Source organism: Acomys minous (genome assembly GCF_964271855.1).
Source record: "Acomys minous genome assembly, chromosome: 3".
NCBI lineage: Eukaryota > Metazoa > Chordata > Mammalia > Rodentia > Muridae > Acomys > Acomys minous.
In genome coordinates this window covers 88,935,857-88,948,333 of record NC_140485.1, presented here as the reverse complement: position 1 = coordinate 88,948,333, position 12,477 = coordinate 88,935,857, and positions in this window count along the sequence as shown.

Here is a 12,477-nt window from a genome sequence, read left to right as displayed (position 1 = left end):
ACAATTGTGTAACATGGAACCAGTTGAATATGTAAATATGTCAGCTAATTCAAAACACTAGAAGCATTCAAGGTTGAAGAACATAGTATGTTTATTTTTACTTTTGTATTTTAGTTGTTTGTTGTTTTGCATTTTATTTTTATTTTTTATTTTTGTTTTGTTTTTGTTTTTTGAGGAAGGGTTTCTCTGTGTAGCTGTCAATATCCTGGAGACACTTTGTAATCAGGCTGGCCTTGAATTCACTGATATCCATGTCTCTGCCTCCCTGAGTGCTATTTTTTGTTTTGTTTTTTGAATAAAGAAGAAACTATACATATATGCCCAACTATATTGTATGTAAATGTAATATCTTATATGAGTTACATATTATATATTTTACTAATAATGATGATTTGCAGTCAGTTTGTTTTAAAAGTAATAAAACTATATGATTTTGAGGAATTTATTTTGAGAATACCACATATTAAAGTGATAATTTTCAACTAGCTTTTATTTATTTTATTTTATTTTTGGTCTGTTTCATTTTGACTTTCTTTTAAATGTATATTTTATTTATTATAACCTATAAACACTTCATCCTGACTGCCATCCTCTCCCTTCTATCTTCCCATTCTCACCTTCCCTCATTCCTCTGCCCATTCCACTCTCACAGACCTCCAAAAGGAGAGCCCTCCTGAATGAAATGTCTGACTACAATTATTAGGCCTCATCAGGAAATCTTGCATCCTTCTACTCTGTGTGCCTGCCAGTCTGTCTTGTCTGAGGGAATAGACCAAACCATGGGTGCCAGAGTGCATGTAAGAAGTTCTTTCACCTCCCCATGGAGAATCAGCAGCTGATTCGTTACCTCTGAGCAGGGCATCTTGGTGTTCTGCATGCCCTGGTTGGTACACCAGTGCCAGCAGGATTCCCTTTTGTCTAGATCCCTGGCTCCAATGATCTCCCTGTAAGGCTCCTGCTCCCTCATGTACACTAAAACCCCCAACTCTTACATACAATTTGCAATTCTTCTCCCATAGTCCTGATACCAAGTCACAGCACGTGTTCTGGTCCCCTACTGCGTGTAATCTCTCAGAGGACATATATGGTGGGCTAATATTCATGTATAAGTGAGTATATATCATATGTATCTTTCTGGGGCTGGTTTAACTCTTTCAGGATGATCGTTTCTAGTTGCACCCATTGGCCTGCAAATTTCAAGATTTCCTTGTTTTTGATAGCTGAATAGTATTCCATTGTAAAAATGTAACAGAGTTTCTTTACGCATTCTTTTAATGAAGGATATCTAGATTGTTCCCAGATTGTGGATATTATGGGTAAGATTGATATGAACATAGTTGAGCAAATTCCCTTGTTAAATGGTGGAGCATCATCCAGGTACATGCCAATGAGTGGAATAGCAGTGTCTTTAGATAGTGCTATTATCAATTTTCTGAAAAAGCATTAGATTGATTTCTAAAGTGGTTGTACAAGTTTTTACTTCCACAGTGTTCCCCTTTCTCCACATCTTGCCAGCATTTGCTGCCACTTTTGGTTTTGATCTTAACCATTCTGATATGCATAAGATGAAATCTCAGAGTTATTTTGATCTGCATTTCCCTGATGACTAGGGATGTTGCACATTTCTTTAAATGTTTCTCAAACATTTGATATGTCTCTGTTGAAAATTCTCTGTTTAGCTCTGCACCCAATTTTTAATTGGATTATTTGGTTTGGTGGTATTTAATTTCTTGTGTTCTTTACATATTTTGTATTAGCCCCTTGTCCTACATACAATTGGTGAAAATCCTTTCCCTCCCTATAGGCTATCATTTTCTTCTGTTGACTACTTCCTTTGCCTCGAAGAAGCTTTTTAGTTTCATGAGGTCTGATTTATTTATTGTTGATCTTAGAGCCTGAGCTGTTGGTGTTCTGTTCAGAAAATTGTCTTCTGTGCCTATGAGTCCAAGACTCTTCCACACTTTTTATTACAACAGATTTTATTTGGTTTTATGTTAAGTATTTTATTCATTTGGACTTTAGTTTTGTGCAAGGTGATAAATATGAGGCTATTTGCCTTTTTTTACATGTAGACATCCAGTTATACAAACACCGTTTGTTGAAGATGCTATGATTTAATTTCTTTGTCAAAATTCAGGTGTCCATAGGTGTGTGGGTTCATTTCTGTGTCTTCCACTCAATTCCACTGATAAACCAGACTATTTTTATGCAAGTGCCATGCTGTTGTTATTACTATTGTTCTATAGTACAGCTTGAGATCTGGGATAGAGATTTTTGCAGAGGATCTTTTATTGTACAGGGTTGTTTTAGTTATTCTTTGTTTTTGGATTTTTCCATATGAAATTTAGAATTAATCTTTCAAGGTCTATAAAGAATTCTGCAGGAATTTTGCTAAGAATTTCATTGTATCTGTAGATTGGTTTTAGTAAGATTGTCATTTTTCTATATTGATTAACCTGATTCATGATCATGGGAGATCTTTCCATCATCTGATATCATCTTTAATTTCTGTCTTCAGATACGTAAAGTATTTTTTACAAGTGTTTTTTCTTGATTGGTTAGAGTTACACCAAGTTACTTTATATTATTTGTGGCTATTGAGAAGGTTGTGATTTTCTTAAATTCTTTTTCAGCCCAATTGTCATTTGTATATAACAGATGATTATTGTTATATACAGACTACTGATTTCTTTGAGTTGATTTTCTATTCAGCCACTATGCTGAAGGTGTGTGTCCTTCTAACCCTATTTTCAGGACTACAGAATCACCTCCTGTGTTCTATGTCTACTCATTTCTGAGCTCAGAAATAACCACTTGATTTAGACCAGACTAAAGAGTTCCTAAAAGTGTTTAAGTTTTTACACAAAACAAAACACAACAGAAGAGAGACATCTGATCTCCACTCAGAAATTCCCACCAGTATTATATATAGATTATAACTTAGTTCTATCTCTAATTTTTGAAGAATAGATATGTATTCTTAAAAATTATATATATATATATATATATATATATATATATATATATATATATATAATTTCCCCCATTAATATACTAATTTGCATTCATACCAGCAGTGTAGAATTTCCTCTCAATGAAATCCTTACCAGAAATTGTTTCATTTTTGGTTTTTGTTGGCAGGCATTTTGTCTGGGATGAGATAGGGTCTCAATAAAATTTTGATTTGCATTTGCCTGATGGCTGAGTAGTTTGAATATTTGACAAAGTAAAAAGACACACTAAACTGTGAACCAAAAACACCACTGAAAGTATATTAGTATTCACAATAAATAAAGAACTGGAAAAAGAAACAGCAAACATAGATAGTCTGTCATTATCCTTCTTATTAAGAGACTGTTCAAGGTACTGGTATAATTGAATGTCTAAGAAGGCAACTTAACTTTTTTTCTCTTCTCCAAAGGTTCTGGTCTCCAAATGAAGGGATGGGTTGAAATCACACCTCTGACATACCTTCATACTGTTCTGTATCCTGATACATACCCTTTATTGTTGTGATTTGATTCTTGATTATGCCAAAGGTATTGTCAGTCAAAAGAAGGTTTCCCCCTTTGTCCTAGATATCTAGAGTTATGATTGAAACATAAGATTAGAATAAGAAATTCATCTATACTAGTGCTTATATTGATTCAAAGAATCAGTCAAAGCCTGTATAACATCAGGTAAGGGAGGCAAACTCTCAAAGCAATAATGAGTAAAAGACATTTACTCTTTAAAAATCCATTCTGAAAGGGATGCTTAAAATTCTGACACTCATCCTACTTCAAAACACCCCAGGTCATAAAACACTAATGTTACAAAGTAAGTGAAGCTCATCTTTAATGAATAGATGTCAATAGATTAGCATTTTAAGTATGGGATGACAGCATGATTGCAGTAAACATCTGCAAAATTATTGCTTCCCATCTACATTAATTTGCTAAATGACTGCCGTACAAATAGCCCCAAACCATAAATAAAAGAAAAATAATTCAGAAATCATTAGTAAATTAGACCTTGGTTACCTGATGTAAAAAAAAAAAAAAATGAAAGAAAAAATAAATTAAGTGTGATGATGCATAACACACAGTACTGGAATGTAATGAGAAGGTACAGGTTAGTGGGAATCAGGGTACTTTCCTGTCCAAGGAGAATTTCAGAGAATGAGTGCATGCTGTTTTTAGTGGTTATTGTTGGCTATTTAAAAAGAGATTGATGTGTATCACTGTGTTGTAAAAGAGTTCTTCACATGCTGTGACACAGTAGTTACCTTAGAGATTCTGCCTATGGATATGAGTTTATACAGAGAAATTGTAGCACTGCTCTGAGTTTATACAGGCACCCCAGCTACTGTAACTACCTTGCTGAGAAGTTGAGATCAAATAGAGGAAAATGAAAACTGTCAGAGACAGAGTAAACAAATACCTGTGTGCTCTATTTTCATGCAATGCACATGCCTGGAAAACTTTTAAAACAAAAGTTGGTACACAGACAAAAATTTTTAGAACCTGTTTGATTTTGATGGGGTAGTCTTATTAACGTTTGGCTGCATTTAAATATTCTATTCAAGGAAAATTTGGTTCAGGAAGGCTATTTATTCATTTAATATTTAATTGAGCAGCTGAACTGAGAATTTTAAAAGATACTTATAATTGAGAACATAGTCAAAACATTTAGTGAAAATATTCAGAATTTCTTATTGTAATGGTTTTTCAATGTTCAAAGGACCAAGGAATGCCTCAAAGATCACATCACTCAATCAACCTCACACAAGAAATTTACTGTTCTTGCATTGCAGTGGGGGTTGGGGAAGAACATGAAAGCTGCCACTGAGCATAGATAAGAGAGAAGGAAAGGAAACTTGTTGTAATGGCACAGACTTTTAGGGGTTGGAGAGGATAAGGGAGCATGTTCATACTGGTGATTTGGAAGTGTGTCACATTGACCTTTGGTAATGACATCTCATATTGGCCTTAAGTGATGACATGTCACTTTGGCTTCTAATGATGACAAGGCATTGACTCTGAGTCATTGAACGTAAAAGGAACTTGGTTTTGGAATATGTATCATTCCTAATATTCCTCCTATTTATTTATTATAAAAGGCAATGAATTAGGAAGGGATGACTGTTGAATTAAGAGTGAGAGCACTGCTCTTTAGATTGCTTCCTGATGTAAGGAGATATCAACATCGTAGGAGACAAAGAAAGCTGAAAAGATAACCAAGGCCAGAGAAAGCACGCTATTCCACTCAGTGCCCAGACTCTGCAGGACCATCTGGGCCTAAGGAAGTGCACATTGCATTGGAGTTGTTTACAGTCTTTGATTGGAAATGTGCCACAACAGACATAGATTCTGGACAAAAGCTAAAGTCATAAAGTTTAGGGCAAAATTGTTTTCTGTGTAGATTTGAAACTATTAGGCCATGGTCTTGTGTGTTGGGAGAGCAGAATGCCAGGAAAATGGAAAAACAGGAACATCCCTCCTTCGGGAATAAGCTGAGTAGGTAGGTATGTAAACAGGCTGTTGATTGATAGTACTTAATGCAAATCCATTTGATGTGTGAGAGGGGAATTCAAGACAATTCCCTGAAGCATACAGAACATGTTTTTAAAGTTTACAAGAAGATAAAATTTTACATGTGATAGCATCACCACTGTTTGTAATCTGTACTAAAATCCACACTGTAGAAAAAGAAGTAGACTCACACCTTTGAGTCATAGTAGAATTATGGGGACACCAAAATTGTTTAGGGTTAAAATGATTAACAATCTTTTCCGAGGGCTAAATATACAGATTGGATTAGATGTTTTTAGCAAAGTAAACAGCACGTCTAAGTCTACACTTAGAATATAACCAAAAGAAATGTAAAGTTCTGAGCTTTTTACCATGACAATAGTAATATGTACTTACCAGAGGTAGATTAATATATTATTAGGACCCCATTGAATAATGTTAAAAGTCAGAACTTTTGATGTCTTAATATAACAATAGCATATAATGAGAAAGCTATCTAAGATATTTTTTATTTTTACATATACTTTAAATCACATTCTTATACCTTTGCAAATGCATTTACATAACTTAGAACACTTTCTTATACCTTTATAACTTGCATTTATATAAGTTAAAATACTTCTTAGACCCTTACATTTTATTTAAGTGTTCATATCATCAGAGCTTACATAAAATTTCATATCTTAAAACACTTAAGCTTTTATATTCTCAGACCTTTCATAAAATTTATACATTTTTCTATCTAATCATTTAATGTGAAACACATCTGGTTGATTAATGAGAGCCATCATTTTAAAGTGTGTTCCTTTAAATAAAGGCATAGTAAAAAGTGATATTGAAATATATTTTGTCACTTTATCACTTTTAAGAGTCTGGAAGCAAAGTCAACCGTGTCTAGACCTAGTAGTAGCTCTAGAAAATGAAGCCTATTGTCTGATTTTCATTTGTTCATTTTTAATTAATATTTTACTTTTTATAATTTATTCACATTACATCCTGATTGTTATCCCTTGTTTTATCTCCTATTCCCATATCTTTCCCTCTTTCCCTATAGTCCATTCCCCTAGTTCTCTGACAAAGGAAGTCTTCCTCCCCTACCATCTGATCCCAGCCTGTCAGGTCTCATTAGGATAGCTTGCATCCTCTTCCTCTATGCCCCCCCACAAGGCTGTCACACCAATGAGAAATGATCAAATGTCAGGGACCAGTGTCCAGGCCAGAGTTATTCTCTGCTCCCCTTACTCTTATGTCTGATTTTTATATTTGAGTATAAGTAAAAAAGCATTCAAACTTTGACTGTTGATGTTAAGCTGATAATATTGTCTTTAGTCTAGTTGAAGCCATCAGAGATGTGAGGATAATTTCAATATAGTAAGAAGGAAATACAAACCAAGTAGTTTACTAATTTATTAAACATGAAAAAGACTTACTGATTACCTGGAAAATCACTATAGGTTCTCACATGGTAATTTTGATATTGTAGAAGACTGAGTTCCCAGAGCTTCATCAGGCATTAATCACCAGGTTCACAAAATCCAAAAAACTTTCCTGTAGAGTAGGAACTTGAGAGACTGTCATACCTTGTCGAGGTAAAGTGGGCAGTCCACTCCCTAGTGTCCTGTTAGTCCACAATTTGCAAAGGGTCCTGACAGCAGGCAAGGTGAAAGGTAGTTTTTCTCTCAATGGCCAACCACATTTAAAATAAGGTGGAATACTTTTGTGCCCCATTATCTTCTTTGGAAGATATCTTAGTCTTCTGCCAGAGCTGGCATTCCTCTCTATCATGAAAAAATTCTTTGTATCTTTTACTCCTCCTCCCTTCCATTAAACGCCTTAAGTAGTATATTGAACAGATCTCTGAAACTTTTTGAGTGCCATTATCTATTAAGTATATATAAACTAAAGAAGCACTGCTTGATTTTAGATACTTGTTTTAGGAAGCTAAACAAAATACACTCCTCTAAATAATTACACTAGTAACTAGCATGACTACAACTATAATTCTGAGCCTAGGAATGAAGGATAATGAGACTATACTGGCCAACTCTGTAACCACGCAGCAGACAAAGAGAGTTGGGAGCATTGCTCCCATGGGCTTCTACATTACCTGTCTAAAGTTCCTGACAGCCTGAGAAGCCTTAATCTTCTTCATTTTCTAAAACAAAATCTGAGACTTAGCTGGGTAACTACCCTCAGGTCAGCACTCAGCTCATGGCCAGACTAGAATAGTATCTGCATTTCTTCCTATTTGGTTTAAGTTTGTTAGTTCTCTTGTTTTTCTTTCTTTGCTTGTTCATTTTTTAATAAGTTTGTAATGAGCAGGAGGGGATGTCTCACTTTGTAGCTTAGGTTAGCACATTTTCACGGTTGTCTTACTGAACTCAGACTCTCAAAAGTCTGCCACTACCTTCTAAGTTCTGGCATTTCAAGTCTGAGCTACTGAGCCCAGCTTCCTCTGTCCTGTTAAAAATATTTAAAATCAATCTGAGTTCCACAATAACACAACTGACCAAGAAGAAGCTGTTTCTCCTTCCCTTATAGTCAATGGCAAGAGAAACATGAAGAGGACTGTCCAAGAGAGACTAGATCTCAAGGTGATATCCTGTGTACCAGTAACTTTCAGCATTAACTAAATGAACATCTGTGCAAACTTTCATTTCTACCATTACACCCTTCAGCATGGAGCCTTATCACATGTATTTTGTCTACATATGAATAAACTATCATAAAAGCTAAAATGTAGAAAGCCAATAAATAAATAAATAACACTAGAAAAAAGAGTTGGAATATTTATAAGGTCATGGATTGCTAACTTACATGTCTTAATTATCTTTAATAGTTTATAATAAGTCACTAGTTTTTCTTTAATTTTTTTTCTTATTCACTTTTTATTCATAATTATAAACTTAACTCTGCAATCCAGCTGGACTTGGAGGGGAATAAGGAAATTATGGAACCAAAAGAACTTCAGTGAGAGCAGAAATTAGAGCATACTAGGGTACTGTGAGCTGATGGGGTGGGGGAGTGCTCTCCTCAGTCCAGAAGGAATGGTCTATTGGGTATGATACATGCAAATCAAATTAGAGTTGTCCATCATTGGAAATGATTATCTTCTTGCTGGTTTTGCCATTCCTAGACCCAAAGTGCTCCATGGCTTTTAAGATGCTCATTCCTTCATTCACTTTCCCAAAGACCACATGCTTGTCATCCAGCCACTCAGTCTTGTCAGTGCAGATAAAAAACAAAACAAAACAAAACAAAACTGGCAACCTTTTGTCATGGACAAGATACCAGGACCTGTATGCTTCAGAATGAAGTGCTCATTTTCAAATTTCTTCCTGTAGATGGATCTGCCCCTAGTGCTGTTATGGCATGTGAAATCACCACCTTGGCACATTAATCCTGGAATAATTCTGTGAATGGAAGAATCCTGACATCCAAAATCCTTTCTTTCCAATGCTTATAGCATGAAAGTTTTCTGCTATTTTTGGAAAGTTGTCTGCAAATAGCTCAAAAGAGACACAGCTCAAGGGCTCGCCATTGACCAGTATGATGACCATGTCAATAGCAAGCAGTGAGTAACTAGTTTAATGTATGATTAGGACTTTACATTTTATCCTTGTAAGGTTTACCCTTAAAAAAGTAATAATGTTTTAATCAAAACCCTTTTATTATCAAAATAAAATTTTCATTGTGCACCATTATGCAATATCATAGGGGTTTTTAAATTTTATTTTTATTTATATATTCACTCACATGATATCCGAATATTACCTGTTCCTCCTCTCCTCCCACTAAGGTGTGTCCTGCCATACCAACCCATATCAGCATATCAAGGCTGAGCTCATTTTCTCCTCTTTAGCGTGCTCAAAAGCAGCCTGTCTGGGGGAAGTGATTAAAAAAGCAAGCAACAGAGTCCTTGTCAGAGACAGCCCCCTCTCCCCTTTCTAGGAGACCCACATAAAGACCAAACTGCCCCTTGGTCATTTATGTGTTGAGGGTCTAGATCGAGTGCTGTATGATCCTTGCTTAGACCATCAGTCTTTGAAATCCCCACTCCCTGCCTCACTGCCTAGGTTAGCTGGCTTTGTTGAAGCTCCTGTCTCTTTCAGGTCTTTCTATTCTCTCCCTTCTCCCCATTTTTCCACAAGATTTCCGATGTTCAACCAAGTGTTTGGCGAGAATCTCAGAATCTGTTTCAATCCACAGCTGGGTTGAGCCACTCAGAGGACACCTATGCTTGGCACCCATCTGGAAGTACCCTAAAGTATCATTCATAGTGTCTGGGCTTGGGTCTTTCCCACTGGGCATGTCTCAGGTTGAGCCAGGATTTAGTCGGGCATTCTCTCAATCTCTACTCCATCTGTAAATTGTAGTATGATTATCCTGTACTATATGCCTAACATACACTTATAATTAAGTACATACCATGTGTGTGTTTCTCAGTCTGGGTCACCTCAGTCAGAATGATCTTTTCTAGTTCCATCCCATTGCCCACAAGTTTCATGATTTCAATGTTTTTTGAGTTAAGTAGTATTCCATTTATAACATTGTATAAATGTAATTAACAGTCTTTATCCATTCTTTGGTTAAGGGACAAATGAGTTATTTCTAGTTTGTAGCTATTATGAATAAGGATTCTGGGAACATAGTTAAGCAAATGTCCTTGTTTGGTGGAGCATTTTTCTGGTATATCCCCAGGAGTAGTAACACTGAATCTTGAGCTAAAGTTGTTCCCAATTTTCTGCGAAAGCTCCAGATTAAATTCTAAAGTGCTTGTAGCTGTTTGCACTCTGATCAACAATACAGAGCTTTTTCCTTTCTGCACATCATAGCTAGCATGTGATGTCAATTGAGCTTTTGATCGTATCCATTATTATGGGTATAAGTTGGATTCTGAGAGTCATTTGCATTTGTATTTTCCTGATGACTAAGTTCTTTCGGCATTTATTTAATTGCCTTTCAGGCATTTGAGATTCTTCTGTTGAGAATTCTCTATTTAGCACTATGCCACGTATTTTAATTGGGTTATTTGGTTTGTTGATGTTTAATTTTTTGAGTTCTTTATGTATTTTGGATATTAGCCATTTGTATGATGGTAGGTTGGTGAAGATCTTTTTCCAATCTGTAGGCTTCCATTTCGTTCTATTGACAGTGTCCTTAACCTTACAGACTCTTTCCAGTTGCATGAGGCCTCATTTATTAAGTATTGCTCTTAGTGCCTGAGCTGTTGATATTCTGTTCAAGAAGTTGTCTACTGTGCCAAGGAGTTCAAGCATCTTCCTCACTTTTTCTCCTAATAGATTTAGTGTATCTGGTTTTAGGTACTTGATCTATTTGGACTTGAGGTTTTTGCAAGGTGATAAATATGAATCTATTTGTACTTTTCTACATGCAGAGTTCCAGTTCGACTAGCATCATTTGTTGAAGATGCTTTCTTTTTTCCATTGTATTATTTTGTCTTATTTGTCAAAAAACAATTGTCTATGGCTGTATGGGTTTATTCCTGAGTCTTCAATTTGATTTCATTAATCAACCTGTTTTTAATGCCAATACCATGTGATTTTTATTACTATTGCTTGGTAATACATCTTGAACTCAGGGATTGTGATACTTCAAGAAGTGTTTTTTTTATATGGAATTGTTTTTGCTATCCTGCGTTTTTATTTTTTCTGTATGAAGTTGACAATTGCTCTTTTAAGGTATGTAAATAGTTTGATGGAGGCAGGGCTATTTTGGACTTTGCTGTTTATCAGCTCATAGCGACAACCACTCTAGCGAAGGCTTTGAGGCTCCAGGTTCCATCTCCTGCTCCAGATTTCAGCTGCTGCTTCAGGGTCCAGCTACTACTCCAAGGTCCAGTGGCTAAGGTTATAATCATCTTCACTGAATTGCTTATTTACTATTTACCAGGTCTATTGGAATCTTGAGGACTATGCCAGTGGAATTGCTCCAAGGAACTGAGTATAAAAAAGATATGTTTTTTTTTTTTTGTTCTTAGTAACCTCTTTTCTCTCCTATCTAGCATAGGTGGGTGGAAAGGGGGTTATAAGCCTTAAAGAACTCCAAATAAAGCATGCTTGAAAGTGTTCAAGGTGTACAGGGCTGTGTTAGTGGAAAGATATCATTTAAATTTGGTTTTGTCATGGAATATATTGTTTTCTTCATTTCCAGTGACTGAAATTTTGTTGGGCTGGCTTCTGTCATCTCTTTGAGGCATTATGACATTTGTCCAGGACCTTAATGTCTCTTTTGAGAAGTCTGGTGTAATTCTAACAGGTTGTTCTTTCCATGTTTATATGGGAATTATCATTTTTGGCTTTTAATATTCTTTATTTATTCTGTATATTTAAATGTTTTGATTATTATGTGGCAGAAGTAATTTATTTTTTATTTAATCTATGTTGTGCTGTGTAAGCTTCTCATATGTTTATAAGGAACTCTCACTTCAGGTTAGGAAAGTTTCCTTTTATGGTTTAATTGAAAGTATTTTCTGTGCCTTTTAGCTAGGCATCTTCTCCTTCTTCTATTCCTATTATTCTTAGGTTTGGTCTTTCATGGTATCCCAAATTTTCTGAATGTTTTGTATTCAAACTTTTTTTTTAGACTTATCACTTTATTTCACTGATGTATTTATGTCTTCTATCATATCTTCTATGCCTGAGTTTCTTTCTTTCATTTCCTGTGGTTTGTGGATGATGCTTGTGTCTATAGTTATTGTTCTATATTCTAGGTTTACATCTACAGGATTGCTTCAGTTTATGTTTTATTTCTTGTATTTCCTTTTTCATGTTTTGAACAGATTTATTCATTCTCATTTTCTGTATGTTTTTATTTTTCTGTACTTATTTTACCTGTAATTTTTTAAAATATTTTTGAGGGCTTTATTCATCTCCTATTTAAAGGCCTCTATCATCTCTATAAGATTAGATTTAAGGCCTTTTTCTTTTGTTTCAGTTTTATT